The following is a 6,110-nucleotide window of genomic DNA, read 5'->3' as shown; positions in this document are numbered from 1 at the left end:
GCCCTGATCTCAGGGTCCGGAGATCAAGCCCCACATTGGGAGTTTGCTTAAGATTCTCTCTCTCTGCCCCTCCCTACTGGGTTCTCTCTGTCTCTCTCTCAAATATATAAGTAAATATTTATAAAAGAGAAAGAAAGAAGGAAAGAAAGAAAGGAGGGAGGGAGGGAGAGAAGGAAGGAAGGAAGGAAGGAAGGAAGGAAGGAAGGAAGGAAGGAAGAAAGTAGTTCTTAACTTGCCTAAATTGGTAACTTGGGTCGAGTTTCTTGACTCAGTGAGGATAACATGAGATAATGTATGTGAAACCCTGAGTACAAGATCTGAAACATGGGAACCATGGATGTTCACTATTAAATTGATATCCATTTCTGAAAATCTGATAAATGAACACACCCCATCTCCAGAAAAATGCACATTTGACTATGTCAAATTTCTGTCAAATGTCAAAATTCTGCAGACAATTTCACAGGGGCTAGGAGCCTTCTAGAGCCTTCCAGCTCTACTGAATAAGGGGTTAAGAAAAAGTGCTTTAATGAGATAGAAGGGCTCCAGGGTCAACAAGATCTGGCTCTAATTCACTAGAATATAATCATATACCTAAAGAAACAATGTGTTAACCGGAACAGGGGTTAATCAACCTTGGGAGCACAGAAATGGCAAATACAGGCTGTCCCTATTCAAGCATTGCTTAAGGGAGGAATGTCCGGGGCCAAGAACCTATTCATCTGTCCCTGGTGGCAATGGTTTAGTCCTACTCTGGAAATGTGTGTAGCTTGGTATCTTTAACATCTGAATCATGTCACCTAATTCCCCTGACTCTGCCAGTGGAGGGCCTACAGGGAGTGAAAGCTCTGGCCAAGAGACCAGGAGCCTGGTCCCCTCCGCTAACGTTTCTCATTGGAAATAGTGAGCTAGAATTCTGGGTTTAATAGAACAGTCTGTGAGTATGGCTAACCCTTCCTCCTCTGCTGACATACAGATCAATTTTCTATGCCCACAAGGCTTCTTGGGTGCTAGCCAGGAAGCCCTAATATGCTGAGACCCAGAGCTCTTCTTTTCTGCTAATGAGTAGAAATGAATAGTTTTTAATGAGGAATATCTTTCATAGCAATCAACCTAAAGGAAATAATTAGAAGTTGAGATATATAGGTACATCCAGAAGATGTCCACTATAACATATTTCTTAAAACTTTTTATTTTGTGTTAATTTTTATTTATTTATTTATTTATTTATTAAAGATTTATTTATTTGAGAGAGAGAGCGGGCTCACGTATGAGCAGGGGGAGGGTTAGAGGGAGATGAAATCTCAACACGGGGCTCGATCTCATGATCCCAAGATCACGACCCGAGCCAAAACCAAGAGTCGGACGCTCAGCCGAATGCCGCCACCCAGGCACCCCTTGAGTTAATTTTTAGATTAACTCAATATTGAGAGATTCTCTATACCTTTCACCTAGGTTTCCCCAATGGTAACAGTCTCAGTCTGTTCAGGCTGCTATAACAAAACACCACCAAATGGGTGGTTTAAAAAACAAACGTTTACTTCTCATAGTTCTAGAGGCTGGAAAGTCCAAGCTGAAGGTGCCGGCGGATAACATGTCTGGTGAGAGCCCCTCTCTGGGTTCGGAGGCGGGCATCTTGCTGCATCCTCAACATGGACTGAATATTTGTGTCCCCCTAAAATTCATACGTTGAAGCTCTGACTGGGAATGTGATAGCATTGAGATGCGGTGCCCTTGGGAGGTAATAAGGTTCCGATGGGATTATGAGTGTGGCATCCTCATGGTGGAATCAGTGGTTCTAGAGGAATGGAAGACCGAGAGAAAGAGACTGCTCTCTCTAGGTCCTGTGAAGACATAGGGAGAAGGCAGCTGTCTGCAGACCACGCAGAGGGACCCAAGAACCAAATCAGCTGGCACCTTCATTTTGGGACTTCCTAGCCTCCAGCACTGTGAGAAAGAAATGTCTGTTGTCTAAGGACCTCAGTCTGTGATATTTTCTATGGCAGCCCAAGTTAACAGGAGAGCATCTCTTACTCAAAGAATGGGGGTGGCGGGTGTGTATGTGTTGGGGGGTGGTGGGAATACAAGAGGGGAAGAAGGGAAGAGAAACCAAATTAAATACCAAAAATTTTCACTCAAGGCTGAGACCCCACCGTGAGGAGGGACTGTCCACTGGGAAACAATTGCTCTGTCTGCCCCAGGATGCCAGGGCTGTGGGGACCGCCAAGGCCTATGGCTTTCCCAGGTACCGCCGTGGTGTGGAGGGAGTCTCCAAGCTCTGCAGCTCTGGTTGTGAACAGGGGGAACAAGGAAGTGAGGGTATCCTCTGGGCCTCAGCCTTTACTGATGAAAGACAAGGAGGCCGGAGAGACTAGAAGGGCAGGGGTTAGGAGGTGGGAGCCACCAGTTAGCTGACCCTTGCCCGTTCCACACTTACCTTCCTGATCTGAACCCAGGAGGAAGAGGAAGGGGGTGTGGGGAGCGGGACACAGGCTGGGTGGAGCATCTGCTCAGGCAGAAACCCACGGGAGACAAATGAGGGCAGAGCCGGGCTGGAATCTGCCCTGTCTGTGTCTGGGTCTTCCCTGCAAGGAGACTGCACACCATCTGCTAAGAGTACTGACCTGGGAGTCAGCTGATCGGAGTCTCATTCCAACTGGGCCTCAGAGCAGGGCAGCTGGGCGAAGCCAATTCAATATGGGGGACATTTTGATAGAACTGAGTCAAAATAGAAAATTATCATAAAAAAAAAAACACCAAGTAACTTCTGAAAGACCTTTCCAACCCTTACTTTCTCTCAGACCCTCCTCTTTCCCCTCTCATTCCACATCCAACCTTGACTCCATTCCTGATTTCTACTGTTCTCTGACCACTTCTCCACTGCAGATCATTCCTGACTTTCGGAAGTGAGAGCTGGCATTGGGCGGGGCTCAGAGGGGAAGTGAGGATGTCTGCTTTGCCTGTACTGCTTGACAGAAAAAAAAAAAAAGGTTATAAATTTAATGATTCGGTTTTTAGGGTAGACGTCCTCACATGAACAGCGCTGTGCCGATGCATTCCAGGGCTGAATGGCCACTTTCAAATCTGCTAAAGGTATTGGAAGTGATTTCTTTCTTTTTTCTTTTTTTTAAAGATTTTATTTATTTATTTGACAGGTAGAGATCACAAGTAGGCAGAGAGGCAGGCAGAGAGAGGAGGAGGAAGCAGGCTCCCTGCTGAGCAGAGAGCCCGACGCGGGACTCGATCCCATGACCCTGAGATCGTGACCTGAGCCGAAGGCAGAGGCTTTAACCCACTGAGCCACCCAGGCGCCCTGGAAGTGATTTCTAAACACAGCAAGAGATGTCAGGGAGGGCTGGTTCTCAGGTGAAAAAGCCAGAGGTCCCAGAAGGGAAGAAGAGACAGCCCCACCCAGGAATGAAAAACCCTAGAATCCTTGTGAGGATATAGGTGGTCTGCCTGCCTGGAATTCTGCCCTTTGCGGGGCTGCCCGCCCTTCTGGCATCCCGTGTGGTTCTGGTGAACAGTCACAGTGTCATGCCTGCCCCAGGCAACAGAAGTGGGCCACGGCTCCAGTCTGGCCAATTCTAGTACCTATCTCCTGTCCACAGCGAGATGTCTAAGACAAAGGTACAGAACCCAGGCAGAGTCAGCCTCCTTCCACAGGTCTAATAATATGGTGCCTGGGAGAGAACACTCTAGGATCTTCCTCTGGGATTGTGGACTATAAAGATGATGGCAGTCTGGGGCTGCTGGCAGCCATCTTGCCACCATGCAGATAGTCAGCAACCCTATCCAAACTTCCTAAGCCAATAAATTGTCTTCGCTTAAGCAGGATCATGCCTGCTTTCTGTCCATTGCAATTCACAGACCACTAACACACTGTTCCACTCCTTTTTAAAGAACTTTGGGGATCCTGAGATTGTCTGAAAGGAGGCTTGCTTATTGACAGGCCCTTCTTCTCAGAGCCCATATAATCAGACCTCCACGGAGAAAAGTGAACCCCTGTGAAAAAATACCTCCCAGGCTTCAGAGGAACCCACACCAGCTATCTTTCTATACTAATCAACCAAGTCTTTATTCGTAAATGTCTTTCAGTCAAAAAGAGATACATACCCAGGCACGTATTGGTGTAGTGCCTGACCTCTGAGGATAGAAGCTGGCCTCTAGAGTTCCCAGAGATAAAGGATCAAGACTTAGACCGGCATCAGGTCTCTTACCCACAATACTGCCCGCTGCAAGACAAAGGAGTGAGGTCTTCAAAGGTCTGTGGGAAAAAAATGAATTTGTACCTAGAATCTTCTCCCCAGCCAAATTAACGTACACATCTGAGGTCCTAAAGGACTCCACATTTCCCTGTCACGCAACCTTTCAAAGCAGTATGCATACTCACGCAAAAGGGCAAAGGAAGTCTAGAAAGAAATGGACCCAAATGGGATACAGGAAACAGAGGACTAACCCAAGAGACCCATGATGGTGATGTTTTAGGAACTACGTGAGTAAGAGTCTCAAATTATTGAATCCAGTGGTGGGTTTACAGGTGGTGTTCTTTGTACTATGATTTCGACTTTTCTCTATGTTTGAAATTTTTCATAATACAAAGTTGGGGAAAAAAATAGAAGCACAAGGATTACGAAGAAAAAAATTACGCAGCATGTTTAATTTTGTGTCAATAAGTAAAAGGGGCAGTTAAATGCTAGGATAAATTAAACAGAGCTTATTTAATGCTTTTTGACAACATAGGTGGTTCGTAATTCACTAGGTCATACCATCTAGATATTTAAACCTGTGCTCCTCAAGAAACATGGGATTTTTAGGTTATGCGATGTGAATGCATTTAACACCACAGACCTGTACACTTAAGAGGGATTAAAAGGGTAAATTTCATGTTATGTATATTTTACAATAAATTTTTTAAAGGAAATGTGATTTTTTAAAAATTCAGGATTTTCATTTTTTTTTAGGAGCTTTTGGGGAAACAATAACTTTTGCGATGAAGAAAGATTCGTGTGCTGCAAGAAAAAAGAAATCTGTATGTGATGTTTTGTTGTGTCTGTGTGATTTTTTTTGTGTATGTGTGGTTTTTGTGGTGTATGTGTGATTCTGTATGTAGTGTTTTTTGTTTTTGTTTCTGTTTTTGGTTTTTTTGTTTTTGTTTTTTTTCTTTTGGTTTCTTTGGGTTTGCCTGGGAGTAGACTTGCTGCTCGTCGGGTATGTGCATCTTCGACTCTGGAAGATATTTCCAAAGTGGTTGCACCAACTGACTGGTGTGCCACCAGAAGGACGTGAATATTCCCAATGAGCATTCCCCCCAGTTCCACATTTTTGCTGGCATTCGTGTTTTCAGACTTCCGCATTTGGGGTGTGAAATTTGAATTTCATTTTTACAGAGTAGGGATGAGCAGACGGGGCTCTGTCAGCCTGGCTGAACCATCGGGACAGTGCCCGACATCTGGTCCAGCAGTGACACAAGCAAGTATGACGTTGGTTGAACTGAATTGGCCAGGGATGCCTGTCCTTCACGGGGTCCTTTGTGTGACGGGGGAACCAGTGTGCATGAGGACCTGGGTGGGAGAAGCTAACAGCCCTGAGGAGTAGGCCCTGGGTGCTGGCAGCAGGCAGCGGCGAGAAGATCGGGGAGCAGCTTGTGTGAGGTTTGCAGGCTGGATTTTTCCAGAGAAAAGTCCATGGCAGCACTGGAACAGAGGGGAGGAACAGAATCTGATGAAGAGAAGAGGAGAGGGGGGATGGAAGAGACTACAGCCTGTTTCGAAGCTCAAAAGCAAGAGAAAATTCTTCATCATTCACGGAAGAAGATGGGTGTGCTTGGCAGAAAATAATTTAAAGTCGAGAATAACCAGAAAGGTAAAATTATTAAATTGGTGCATGCCTCAGTGTCCCCAATTGTACAAGCAGGATATTGACGGCACCTATCTCATAAAGTATGGTGAACATTACATGAAATAATATCTCTAAAGCGCTTGGCATAATGCCTGGAACAAGTAAATTCACTAAGTATCAGCTCTTGTTAAATAAGTCGTTCAAGATCACACAGCTCAACTCATGAGTGGGTGTCTGGGATTTGAACAGTTCCCTGATTTCAAAGCCCA

The sequence above is a fragment of the Martes martes genome (assembly GCF_963455335.1).
Source record: "Martes martes genome assembly, chromosome: 4".
Classification (NCBI taxonomy): domain Eukaryota; kingdom Metazoa; phylum Chordata; class Mammalia; order Carnivora; family Mustelidae; genus Martes; species Martes martes.
This window is presented reverse-complemented; position numbering follows the sequence as displayed.